Source organism: Lygodium microphyllum, chromosome 3, assembly GCF_053477565.2.
Source record: "Lygodium microphyllum isolate KBCC chromosome 3, Lygodium_microphyllum_v1.1.10, whole genome shotgun sequence".
In the NCBI taxonomy this organism is placed as follows: domain Eukaryota; kingdom Viridiplantae; phylum Streptophyta; class Polypodiopsida; order Schizaeales; family Lygodiaceae; genus Lygodium; species Lygodium microphyllum.
Window position 1 is genome coordinate 103744431 of NC_141137.1, and position 14804 is coordinate 103759234.

The following is a 14804-nucleotide window of genomic DNA, read 5'->3' on the forward strand; positions in this document are numbered from 1 at the left end:
GAAAATTCAAAAATGCAAAGCAAAGCAGAAAAAGGCAGTCTGACACACAAAAGGATAAGAGGAGAAAAGGCCAAAAGTGCAAGGGCAACCTTAAAAGTCGAGGCAAAGGCAAAGGCGCATTTTAAAATGTAAAGGCACCCCCAAATTTTTGTAAAAGAGTGCCAGGCTCCCTCCTGTGCAAGTTGTAAAGAGTAGACAAGCATAGATGAAGGTATAATATAAATAGAAGAGAATAGGAAAAGAGAACCTTGGCAAGATAGCCGGTCATGTAAAAAAGGGGATGAGTGCCCAAAGGGATAAGGGCATATATAAAAACCAAAAAGTGAATAGAGAAGCTCATTCTTAGTGTGTGGCAAAAGTGGCTCTTCTTCTTCTTCTTGGTTGCTTGTGCTTGTGATTGAGAGAGGGAGTGTGAGAGTGTGAGGAAGTGAGTGTGTGAGGGTGAGGGACAATGGTGGAGAAGCTCTCCATCTTCTCCTCTCTTCTCTTGTCTTGCATGCGTGGCTATGGAGCATGGAAATTGAAGGTGGAGGATTAAGGTTTCTTGAGCGCTTCTCTCTCTTCTTCTTCTCTCTCTTTCTTCTTCTCCTTATTCTTTTCTTCTTCTTCTCTCTCTCTCTCCTTTTTCTTTGTCTTCTCTCTCTCTCCTTCTTCTTCTTCTTCTCTCTCTTTCCTCCTTCTTCGTCTGTCTCTCTCCTTCTTTGTCTTCTTTCTCTCTCTCTCTCTCTCTCTCCCTCTTCTTCTCTCTCTCTCTCTCTCTCTCTCTCTCTTCTTCTTCTCCTTCTTCATCTTCTTCTCTCTCTTTCTCTTCTTCTTATTCTTCTCTCTCTCTCTCCTTGCCTCTCTCTCTCTCTCTCCATCCTCTCTCTCTCTCCATCTTCTCTCTCTCTCTTCTCCTTTTTCTTCTTCTTCTCTCTCTCCTTCTTCTCTCTCTTACAAATTTCATGGGTTAGTTGCTTGGATAGATAGAGAAAGAGAGGGAGAGAGAGAGAGAGAGAGAGAAATAGGTTGATTGAGAAGCAAGTGAGGACATTGTCTCAGCTTCAAAAAGCTTTGATTTCTCTTGGTGAGAACATTAGTGGCCGTCTCCAGAGGATCAAGAGAATATTGGAAGAGAAATATGAAGGGAATCTTGCTGATAGAGTAATGATACAAGGCAAGTTAGAAGAGATCAGGGGTTATATAAATGACATTTATGAATACATCCAAAAAAATTGGTGACCGCATGCTAGGTCTTCCGATGATCAAGAAGAGAAATTGAAAGATATTATTAATAGTGCAAGTTATATAGAGGATGGAGTATGTGAGTTAATTTCCCACAATAATAAGTGCTTGGTTGCACTGGAGAACATTGCTCTTGATGTGTAGCTTACTCTTTGAAAGTTTATCTTAATAGATTTTTAGCAATGTTAATGTAGATGAATCATCGCATAGGCTCATCGCCGTAGTTCACTTAATGAAAGTCTCCCTCTGAAATGAGTTTTCGATGAAAATCTCTATTTTAAAGCACGGTGTCTAGCTCTTATGGATTATAATGCTATTTTTAATCCATTTTGGGGATTGTGACCTGGCCTCAATGTTCTTTTGTGTATTGCTGCTCATCTGTTCCTTTTAACTAATGTATCTTGAAGCTTATGTGGCAATAAATAGTTTCATTAAATCAAACATGGTGGATACAATTTGACTAAAGTGCTCCCATCACTTAGTTTAGATACATAAAATAGTAGTTCTAAGGCTTCGACACCTTCCCATCTAGGGCATGTTCTTTTCCCTCAATGATGTATCTTTGTGCAAGTATAGATGAATAGACATCCATTAGTAAGGCCTTTGGGCAATGCTTGGCTAGCCTTTAGTGAGTGTCATGTGTGTGCATGGCACTCTTGCATGGCCATATATGCATATGTTCATTCATTTAAGGTTTATAATTGCAAGAGTGTCTCGAGTGTGTCTGCCACTCATGTCTTGAATAGCTTTGAGATTTGTTAGTTGTGTGACTCTTACGTTTTCTTGAAGGTTTTGGTGTGGTCATGGAACAAATCAGAGCCATAGGAGATGTTCCAGATATAGTGCTTTCAACTCCATTGAATACAATGGATTTGATAGAGTTAAACAATATGGCCACAATATCGTCTCTTTGATGCTTGCCAACTTGGAGTCACACATGGATATAGAAGAGAATTGTTTTGATTGTGCTTGCATGAAGGTGCTATGTATATTTTTAGAGATAACTGTTTGTATGTTTTGGTACAGCCAAAGCATAGGCTCTAATAGAGTGAATGTGCAAAAGATGAAAGAGGTGGCAAGGAGACAAGGAACACATGTTGCTAAGTGTGCAAGGACTGCAAGGATTTGAAGAAACACAAGTACTCCAAGTTCTTTGGACTTTAAAAACCTTGAGACAAAGATGAATGAGTTAATGGAAATGTAGACGTGTCTATGCACGCATGTGGATCATGCACTTACCATGTATTTGACAAAGTTTCATGAATAGGCTAAAGCTTTGCATGGTGTTGTGTGTGAGACAAAGCACACCCAAAGTGTTTTTGACCAGGTGTGGAGACTGATCTAGGTGGAAAAGTGAGTACACTCTCAACAATTATGATAGCCTCCAATTTTGTCATCAAAAAGGCTAAAAGATTTGGGCTCTACATCGACAAATTATTCACTTTATCAAAAATGTTTGTGATATTGTATCTAAGTTGTACTTCATTGATATATATTTTTACCATTGTAAATGCTTGGCTTGGAGCTATAAAAGCCATTGCATATGTTCCTTGATTTTAAAAACCTTAGGAATCTTGCCTAGAATGCATGCAACACATAAGGGCTTCAACCTTAGTCTTTTTGTATGGTCAAAAATATTTGATTTAATAAAGGTTCAAAAGGGTGCAATTGGGGTTCTTGGGGAAAAGTGGTTGAGGAGGTTGGAGCACGGTAGATTGTGGTGCCTCTTTAACTTCTCTCTTCCCTCTTTTCCAAACTCTCTTTGTCCATCCTTCTTCTTGCTCTTCCTTTGTGCTGCAACTATGGATCTTGAGTGTGTAGAGGAAGAGGAGGAACCTCCTGATCTTGTTTCTTGATTAGTGAGGGTGTGTCTTGAGTCTTTTGTGTGTGTGTATTCATGGCAAGAGAGGCTTGTTTGCAGGTTTCATGGTGAGGAGCAAAGCTCCAAGCATATACTTTGCTGCTTGGTACCCTGGCTTTGTGCTTGTTTGAGTGCTGGGTGAGAGCCAGTCATTTTTGGTTCCGTTGCCGGGACCGGGCTAGCCATGGATTCTGCAAAGTAAAGAGCAGGTTTTCAAGATCTTTGAAGAGCAGGGAGTTGTATGCAGATTTGTTCTCATATGTTATATTTTTCAAGGTTAGAGGAAAGTAAGTAGAAGAATAAAGATGGGATAACAGCAGATGGTCTGCCTTCTAGTCTCTGTGCATGTCTAGGGCATGTGAACGATGGCGTTACCCTTGTCTTCTGCACCAGAAGAGGATCAGTTCTTGGAAAGAAGACCATATTGGAAAGCGACCATTTTCCTGGATGCCAAAACAGACGTCTCCAACCTCAAGTGGAAGGCGCGCCAAATTATTGTCAGTTGCCTAGTGATCGTCATCCGACAAAAGATGCTTTTTATGGGATTGGCGGCCACGAATCCCTGATCTCAGACCAGCAAAATGGCAATTCATTTGCACATGATCAGTCTAGGCAGTCCAGCCTGAGGATGAATGGCATGGAGGTCTACGTTTGTGGAGATTTGGTTGGATTAAATCTCTCTGATGGTAGTCTCGAGAGCACTACTCTAAAGTTTTCAGACAGCGAGGAGGAAGAAGAAGTGAATGAAGACAAAGAAGAAGCAACGATAGTTGCTATCCTGCCACAAGATGCAATCGCAATTCAGATCTATAGTGACCTCTGTTGTCACGGCCTCCTCACAATGTTCACAACTCTAGTCTCCATAACCTTACCCTCTTCGCCTTTCATCTGTGTGGCTATGGTGATCTGCTTTGCTTTCGTCTCCTCTCGCAAATCTTGGCGACATGTTCCTCTCTTGCTTCGTCATAGATCCATGATGATTTGTTCTACTTTCACCTCTCGTAGATTCAAGGTAGACCGTTCGTCTTCTCACGCCCTTATCTGCACGGAATCTGCACAAGATAGCAACCAGAAATAAGGATAATATAATCTTTTATTTTTTATCAAAACCTTAAAACCCTAAGGTTCAGTTTTATTCTCAAAACTATGCAACGTTACAATGAAGCCTTCATATCAATCTTTTCTTTTGAAAAGAACGCCAAAGCATTAGAATCTTCCGGGTGGGAGAACATTAAAGTTAAATCTGATGAATTGGGAGTGCTACTTTGAAGATTTTTTGCGGGGTTTTTCACCTTTTTGGTGCCAAATTGGTGGATTTTCAATGTTTCTTCTTCATGGAGATAGTGTGTCTCCCAAAATCAAAGCATTGTGGTATTCATCCTTATCAGTATATTAGTTAGTGATGGGTGTTTGGAATTAAGAAAAAAATATTGATGTGAAGAGATAATGGTTGTTGAAGAAGTGGACAAATGATCCACGGAAGTGTGAAGAAATGAGAAGAAGGATATGATGTTTTTCTTGAAGCTTACAATGGAAGTTTATTATGGTTCTTTGGTTCGCGGGAGCTCACCAATTTAAGTGGGGGAGGAATGATAGCCTCCAATTTTGTCATCAAAAAGGCTAAAAGATTTGGGCTCTACATCGACAAATTATTCACTTTATCAAAAATGTTTGTGATATTGTATCTAAGTTGTACTTCATTGATATATATTTTTACCATTGTAAATGCTTGGCTTGGAGCTATAAAAGCCATTGCATATGTTCCTTGATTTTAAAAACCTTAGGAATCTTGCCTAGAATGCATGCAACACATAAGGGCTTCAACCTTAGTCTTTTTGTATGGTCAAAAATATTTGATTTAATAAAGGTTCAAAAGGGTGCAATTGGGGTTCTTGGGAAAAAGTGGTTGAGGAGGTTGGAGCACGGCAGATTGTGGTGCCTCTTTAACTTCTCTCTTCCCTCTTTTCCAAACTCTCTTTGTCCATCCTTCTTCTTGCTCTTCCTTTGTGCTGCAACTATGGATCTTGAGTGTGTAGAGGAAGAGGAGGAACCTCCTGATCTTGTTTCTTGATTAGTGAGGGTGTGTCTTGAGTCTTTTGTGTGTGTGTATTCATGGCAAGAGAGGCTTGTTTGTAGGTTTCATGGTGAGGAGCAAAGCTCCAAGCATATACTTTGCTGCTCGGTACCCTGGCTTTGTGCTTGTTTGAGTGCTGGGTGAGAGCCAGTCAAATTATTTCTAAGACAAGCAAGTTAATGAATCTACTAGTTTTGAAGTGCTTGGGACAACAGTTTTTTATGATAATGTATGCTTCTTTTTTGTGAGGCTATATGGAATGTGCTAAGGTGTGCAATGCTTTTAATGTAAGGAGGCATATTTGAGTGAAGTGTATGGAGTATGTACAATGTGATGTCTCTTTCTTGAGGTTTACGTGGAGCAGTTTTGATAATATAATGATAATTGGTATACTTATATTTAATATTTGACATTTAATGTTTAAATATTTAAATATTAATTGTGCATTTAATGTTCATATATGTACATATTAAGCCATGCCTTTGATAAAGCGTGTTGAAAATAGATTCCATGGGGCATTCAATCAACATGGGGTGTTGCATTGCGCAACTAGCAAAGACTATGAGTTGCATGTTCATAGGGGTGTTCTTAGCTCCATTGAGTGTGAACGATGATAGGTTGCCAAGAGCTTAGGGCTTAGAGAGGGGTTTTAGAGCATGACAAATCCATTTGTAAGGGTATTGAAAACCTACCTTTTCCCGGAGAGATTTCAAATGGTCATCATAAACTAGGCCACCAATTGGTTGCAAAGACCGATATCACATGGGTGTGGAAAATAATGTGATTGATATACCTTTTCACATTGGGAATGCAAGTGGCGATAGTGAGCTAGCTCAACGACAATTTGGTGTGGATTTGACTAATGTTTTGGCATCAGCAGGCAATTGTAATGGCAAGAAGCATAGGAGTATGGAAAATCATGTGATTATTGAGTTATAGGTTAGTAATGTTCCAATGTTTGGCTACCAAGATGGAGGAAATGATGATGGAGTGGTTTATGGGAATAATGAGCCGGTTAAATGACATGTTGATGTCGATTTGACTATGGTTCATGTTGGTTGTGTTGTGCCTAATATTTTAACATCAATCAATGGTTGTGATGTTAGGAATCGTTGCAATGTGAATAATTCCATTGTTAATGAGTCACATGTTTATGGAATTGTAAATTTCGATTTCAAAAATGGTGGGTTGTGCTCCCTTTTGCATACTTTGGTTGAAGTGATATTCATCCAGCAACAACGGTATTGTTGTTTCAAGAGTGAGATGTGCATTCCATGGGGAGTCTTTCTAAAATATGTGAGAGGTGTTTAGCTAAATTGTGGAGATGTCAGGCTTGGGTGTAAGGGTTGGTTTTGTTTGAAAAGTATTGTTGTCAAAATGGAAAAGTAATGTTGCCACTGTTGCAATGCCCATCGTAGCCATTGCATGATTTGTTGCATGGTATGCACCCTTAGAGTAGGATATTTAAATTTAACATACGAGCATACAATAATGGTCTTGTATTTCTATCCCTCGGAGCTAATGTTGATGAGCTACATGTTGTCAGGAAGAGTGGTTACACCTTCAAAGTGCATGGCTCTATCTATTACTATATAGGTCCTCTGTTACCTAATATGCAATGTCGAGAAAGGCCAAGATTTGCATAGCTCTATGTTTATGATACTGAGCACGAGTTGCTTAATCGGTTGGGGGTCATTCGTGATTTGTTACCAGATTTGCTTGGGGAGTTACAATCTATAACACATCGACACAATGTATATGCACAGGCTTTTAGGGCTATGGGTGTGCAACTGCAAAATAATCCCATGTGAGAGTTAGAATGAGTATTTTTGGTGTTCAAAGAATCAACAAACAGTACCGGGATCCTACGGTAACTGAGATTGCTGCTATCATGCTGGCGTAGGGTGATGAGAATGCTCTTGATCACGCTGAGATATTCGTGTTTACACTAGGGGTAGTCGATGCATTTCTATTTCAAACTTGCATATAGCATATATACCAATGCTATATGTTCTCCTTTTCCCAATGGATAATAATGGTTGGCATGTAAGGGTTCCCTATAGTGAAATCAATGTTCTTGTTATTAACATACATGAATTATCCAATACAAATTGTGTTACCCGAATGTAATTTTATGCATTTCAAATTCAGGTGCATGAAGATACCGAGGTGCACATAGTGCATGGTGGTCGACTATTGCAATAGTTTATTGTTTATGCTTATTGTAGTACAAAGTAGTGCAAGTTCGCTTGGTATTGTCAAAACCAATCAGTGCTGCAATCCGAGGCCTGTAAGGGCTTGGCAAATGTGGTGGGGGCAAACGATAATGGGCTAATGCAAATTGTTAGTGATTATGTTGGCAAGAGGATAGTTTTGCCATTGTCTTTTACGGGTGGGCCAAGGCACATGTACCAATTGTATCAAGACACCATGGCTATAGTGCAATGCAAGGGGAAACCTGACCTTTTTATAACAATTACGTGTAATCCAAAGTGTTTGGAGATAACTAATGCTCTGTTGTTGGGACAAAGTGCTTATGACTGTCTAGATTTGGCTACTTGCGTGTTTCACAAAAAACATACTGATTTGATGCACATGTTGTTTCAAAGAGACCTCTTTAGAAAGGTTGTAGGCTATGTTACCATGATTGAACTTTAAAAGAGGGGGCTACCACATTCTCATACTTTGCTAATTTTAGAGCAGTCTTTCAAAGCCTTTTGAATCACATCACTACAATAGAATGGTTTCTATTGAGTTGCCTAATAGAGTTAAGTTTCCAGCCTTATTTTTGAGACAATTTCAAAATGCAACATTCATGGCTCTTGCGGAAAATTGAATCCCAAGAGTCCTTGCATGGAAAAGGGTAAGTATTATACATTTCTTGGGATTCAATTTTCCATCCTCCTCCCTTATACATTTCTTGGAAATATTACATCCTCCTCCCTTAGAGAAATCGAGATGCCCTCATCTCGAGAGAAACCGTGGGTATTGATGATGAAGAGCATTCTTATCTATCCATGTAGCATCTTCTTCATGATAATCCTTCCACACACTAAACAAGGTATTCTCTAAGGGTTCTGCTCCTTAATTTTCTCTCCCTTATGTCTATTACTGTGCCAAATTGTAGCTCAAGGACTCCTTGGTTAGGTATTACAACTTGTTAATCATTAAGAATATGGTTAGGGTTAGCTTCGTATGCTTTCAATAAGCTAATATGAAATACATTGTGGATTTTCATATTCTCAGGGAGTTGTATCTTGTAAGTGCTTGGTCCTAAGCACTTGAGAACCTTGTAAGGTCCACAATATCTTAGACTTAGCTTCTTAAATTCTCCTAAAGATAAAGAACTCTTCTTTGGATGGACATAGACGAATACCATGTCTCCTTCTTTGAAGATTCGTTCTTGCCTTTTCAAATCAATATACGCCTTTTGTCGAGTCCTTGGCAACTTGAATATCTTGTCTAATAATCTTGATTTAATTATTCATTTCTTCTAACACCCTTAGATGAGGATCAAAAAAATTAAGTGCATATGGCAATCTTAACCATACAGTGCCTGAAATGGAGTCATCTGAATACTTCGATGATAGGAGGCATTATAAGCCTAATTCCACTAAGGATAGATACTGAATCCACCTTTTAGGTTCCTTGCAACAATATGCACATAGAATATCCTCAATTACCTGGTTAACTCTTTCTATCTGCCCATCAATTTGTGGATGATAGGTAGTATTGAAACAAAGTTGGGTTCAAATGGCTTCAAGTAAACCTTCTAGAAATGTGATGTGAAAAGAGAATCACGATCACTGATGATCCTTTTAGGTAACCCATGTAACCTAAAAATCTCTTTTATGAAAATTCTCACAATATCTGAAGCTTTGTAATTGGTTTTTGTTGGAATAAGATGAGTGATCTTTGTTAGCATGTCTACTATCACCATTATTGAGTTATCCTCCTTGCCACAAAAGGTAACCCAACTACAAAGTCCATGCTAATAAACTCCCATTTCATCTGGAAAATGTTAAGTGGCTGGAGTTTTCTTGGTAACTTGATACATTCAGATTTTACCCTTTGACAATTTAGACATTTAGTGACATACCCTTGAGTCTTTGCTAGCAATAGCTTTTCTTGACAGTATTAAGATTTTTGCATACCTCGGTGTCCTGAAAAAGGAGAGTCATGTGCTTCCCAAAGTATCCTCCTCTTAAGATTCTGATTTGAAGGAATGCATAGCCTTATTCTGAAATAAACAAATCATTCGTCTTCATTTGTAGAGAATTCTAGATACTTAGTCTTGAGTTTGGGAAGTTGTTTCTTCTTTTAAACTTTCCGAAACAATTTTTAATAGTCTAGGTACTTATTTACTTCATCCTTAGTCAACTTGATGATATGATTAGTTTGCATTGATACCATTGTAGCTAGAGTTTCTGCCCTAGATGGTTCTTCAATGCATAAGAGCATTAAGGTAGGCCGTGAATCCCCATGACTTCGTGAAGCCTAAGAGCCTGGGATCTTGGCATCGGCATTTTAGGAGTTGGAGCCTGAAGTTAGGATTTGGAATGAAGAGATCTGAAGTGGTCTATAGGAGAAAAGAGAGTTGTCCTAAAATATCTTGCAAAAATAGCAGCCATAGCTTTGTTCATGGGTATGTATCTTGTGCCTAAGGTGACTACAACTTGTTGAGACTTTTCAAAAGGGTCCTTTGCCACTTGAATGAGCTCTATTGCATGAGCATTCAGTGGAAGAATAGTAGCAAACCCAAAAACATGGGTAGATTTGTGCCAGTTTTAGAATGGGTAAATGGATAACCTGAAGGGTTGATATGATAAAGGTTATGTAGCTTAGTACTTGATATGTTTGACAATGTCCATGCTTGGATGTTGGTTCATGAATGTAAGATGGTTTTCAGATGTAAATGAGCATTAAATGCTTTGATATTGATTGAAATATTGCTAGTTATAATAGTGGACTGGCTGTAAACAACCTTTGGGAAGAATATTTGGCACTTGAATCCGGTGCAAGCATTGATGCTTGTTTGATCATCTATTGAATACCTATGTAATGGGATATGTCTATGATGTCTTGAGGATGTTTTGGCTAAGAATGCCTCAATTTGCATAGGGAATTGACTGCTGGTCATTAAGTACTATTACATAGCTTGGTTGCATATAAGATTTGCAAGAGATGAAGTCTACCTGAACATGCTATCATGTCTAGATGTTTTACCACTACCATAGAATGTTTTGAGCTGATTTGAGCTTAATTTATGCTCATTTGGCTATGTTTTTCATTGTTAGTTACTCATAGACTATTCTTGAAGCAGTAGAGAATTGTCCTAAATTTGTAGGATAACTGTCCTGAAACACAGGAAAACTATTCCTGAAACTGCAAGAGAATTGTCCTGAAACTACAGAAAAACTCTAGGAAAACTATCCTAAAAATGCATGAAAACTATTCCTGAAACTACAAGCAAACTGTCCTGAACTATAGGAAGTCTGATCCTAAACTGTAGGGAGTCAAGCATTTATACTGGTTGTATACTGTATTGCATATATAGAGTTGTAGATATGGAAAATGTTGAAAGAATTGATAACACAACTCAAACAGTGGGTGACAAATTAGACAACAAGAACTATGCTTCAAATTCTCACCTGTTGAGTACTGAAATGACTATATTTTTAGCTACTTTTTGTTGAACTTTGGGCGGTTTTTGTTTGATTCTATAGTTGATTGATTGGTTTTTGGATGATTTTGAAGTGATTTGTAGTGGATTTGAATGGATTGAGTAGGTTTAAGAAGCTTGTGATGGTTTCTAGTTCAGTTATGATGTGTTGATTGATTGGTTTTTGGATGATTTTGAAGTGATTTGTAGTGGATTTGAATGGATTGAGTAGGTTTAAGAAGCTTGTGATGGTTTCTAGTTTAGTTATGATGTGTTGATTGATTCTATGGTGTGCTGTCTGATTCTGATAGGTTTGATTTTGCCTCTATTTTGATTTATTTCTTTTTGTTTGAGAGGTTATGATTGTGAATCAATGATTTGAGGAATTATTGAGAGTGTGTCGGGCAGTTTTTGATGGTTTGAGTTGGTTTTGATTTAAGCTATATGGTTTTTATGCCTTCCATAGACCTTGTATAGTATATTGTTGAGCTTCTATATGCCTTATATTTCCTTCTCTGTATGCTTTTTTAAGTGTTCTAATGGATGCTTGGGGATGTTTTCTAATCTTGGAAAGAGAAGAATGAAAGCTCTTAATAGCTCGAAGAAACAAAAGAAGTAGTTGATGAGAAGACTTGAAGTGAATACTAAAGTGACAATGATACTTGTGAGCTCTTAAGGGTCACTGTAGTGGCTCTGGTGTCTCTTCATATTAGGTATACCTCTTGGGAGGGGTATCCATGACCAAAAAATGATTTTTCCCTTTCTATGTTGTTCATTCTTATTCTCATGTAATATTGAGAGAGAGCATGTGCGAGAGTGTGTATATGAGAGATATACAATTTCTATGAAGAAACATTGTATCTACATGTGAGGGATTGAGAGAGCAACTACGAAGATGATGAAATATGAATACTATGTGATGAATTCCATTCAAATTTGATTATTTCTTTGTTTTATTTTCGTTATTTGATGGTTTCTATGAAAAATATAAGAATATGTTACAGTTTTGTTGTGATAAATCTGTGGGAGATTCACTATATGATGTTGTGTGAATGTTAGTTGTTCATGGTGTTCTTTTTCTTTTTGTAGTTGATTAAAATATGAAGAATAAGCTTGTTCATGAGATAAGATAGATTTTCTTGTAGTAGTTTTTCCATTTTCCTGGTGTGTCTCTTGGGGTCACGTTTTTGGTGTGCGGTGGGGGAATAATGCCATCAACAAGCACCAACATAGAGGCTAAAAATGGAGGCAATGGCATTGTTGAAGAAGAAGAAAATCACTGGGAGATTATAGAATTCCTGTTACTATTGAGGAATTGGATATCTTCATTTCCAAATCCACTTTCTACAAGAAGTGCATTCCATAATGGTGGACACACGTTACTATCTTGATGCAGACTCTATGCGATAGAATAATCTTGCTATCTTTCAAAGCTATAGAAAGTTGTGTTACGATAGCCAACTATTTTCCACAAAAGTGAAAAGCAAGGTAGAAAGAATGATTATTAATGGAAGATTTATCCTTCATTGATTAATTTCTAAATATTATCAAAAGTGGGAGATTGTGAAGAAACTTCAAGAGTTGTGGTTAGTAGAGGTTCACAAGAATAACAAGAAAAAGAGTTGGGATTTGTTCATGGATGCACAACAATAAGATGCGTGCAATGCTTGGTGCATAGATAACCTTTTGTTTGTTCGATTGGCAACCCATTGGGAGCTATTAGACATGGTGTTCTTTACAATTTATGCTATTGAAACCTCCAAAGTTGGTACTATCAAGACAATGACATTATAGCAATCCTCAGAAGAATGAATTTTGATACCTTCAGAATTGAATATCTTCCCCTCTATAGTAGCATGAAAGAAGAATTTAGAGATGTTGAAAATAAGAAAGTATAAGAAATGTTTGTAAGAGAGTCCTCCAAAGAGACTAAAGCCCCTTTGATTTCGTTCTATTGAGTATAGATAAACTAGATGGAGCCAAGTTTTTGATAAACTAGATGGAGTCAATCTGAAAAAAATGTCGGATTATGACTCTTAGTTCAAGAAATATATATTTTCAAATAAATAAAAATTGTTAGTTATTAATGTTAGTTTTTAGTTTTTATAGTTAGTAATCTTACTAACTTATTAATTGATTAACTAACTTTTAAGCTAACTAACTAACTTTTGATTGCGTGGAAATATTACAATGACTTGATTATTACAAGTGACAGTAATGGTGGGATTGTTGAAGTTAAGGACTTTTGAAAGAAGAAATTTGAGATGAAGGATTTGGGTGAGCGAAGGTACTTTCTTGGTATTGAGGTGATTAGATTAAACGATGGTATATGGTTGTCACAAAGATAGTATGACTTGGATATGTTATCCAAGTATCATAGGACAATATGTAAGCCTCTTTCAGTACCATTGGAGCAAAATGTGAAGTTGAGTGTTTGTGTTGATGTTGGGAAAAAGATAGAAGACCATACTATGTTCACGAGAATAGTAAGAAGTTTGGATTTACATGACTATCACAAGGCCATAAACTTGAGCTATGCTATCAGTCTTGTCATTTAGTTTATGTAGATGCCAAGAAATCCTCACTTGGATGCAATTAGACGCATATTGAGGTATGTGAAGTCTACTTTGAATTATGGACTTTTTTTATGAGGCAGGTAAGGATGTACAAGTGCTTGGATACATAGATGCAGATTGGGTTGGTAGCATTTCTAATAGAAGATCTACCAGTGGATTCATGTTTTCCCTTAGTAGTTCAGTAGTTGCATGGAGTAGCAAAAAACAACCTATAGTTGCTTTATTGAGTGTAGAGGTTGAGTATAGATATGCTGTTATGGTAGCATGTGAGGTGATATGCATATAAAAGTTATTGGGTGATTTGGATCTACAGGGAGATGTTCTAGTTTTCATTCACTGTAACAACTTGAGCAACATACAGTTAGCTAAGAACCCAATGTCCCATGCTAGGACAAAACACATTGAGGTGTATTACAATACCAACCATATTCTAGAATCCATACTAGGTTATTACCCAATCTGATAGATCATGTCATGCTATGATAGGAGTGAAATGGCTCTCGATGAGGGGTGACATGAAATGAAGCCACTAAATCAAGCACCCAATACTAAGTATAGGTAGATAAGGTATCAATTAGCTGCAAAGCATCAAGAGAAGAATCTATGAGTATGTACTCATCATCAGAATCAATCTATATGATATCAATCTTTTTAATTTTGACACTAGTCTTTTCCTTTATTCTTTCCCTTTGCAGTTATCATCGCTCATTTTATGGTACTATGGCCGAATATGACCTTGCTTCCCACAATAGTGATAAGCTAATGCAGACTTATGGCCACAAGGTTGTCCACATGATTGAGAACAAGACTTCAAAGAGTCTCTCCCATAGTGGTCATTACCGCTTCTAATATTATTGCCTCTGACTATCAAAGCATGAGAGGTGTGCGAAGCATCTACATTCTTTCTCTTAACCTCTTCATTCAAGAGTGCACCCTCTATATCCTGCAATTTCAGCCATTAGTAGGCATATTTGCACATATAGAAGTATGGAATGTGTCCCATGACTCATACAATGTAACTAGAAAGTACAAGGGAGAAAGATTGTCCTTAAATTCAATTCCCTATGAAGACAAGTGGTTGAAGAGAATGAAACTCATTTAAATGGACGGCTATAATACATAGGTCCATGAGTTGCTTTTAGTAAATACATTTGAGAGATAGGGATCTACTTATCATGGAAATTGCGAATCTTATCCCATCACTCCCATGTAGTCTACCTGTTAAATACAATATTATAGTAGATCTACTTAGAGAGTGACATAATGATTGTAGATTTACATAACTCATCCAGTTCAACCCAATCCTCTGCATCAAAGTGTTTGAGCTTTACACCCTCATGTCTCAATGACTTAATCTGTGATTTCTATACTAGAACTTGCCAGATTTGTGCCATCCAACTTCTCAAT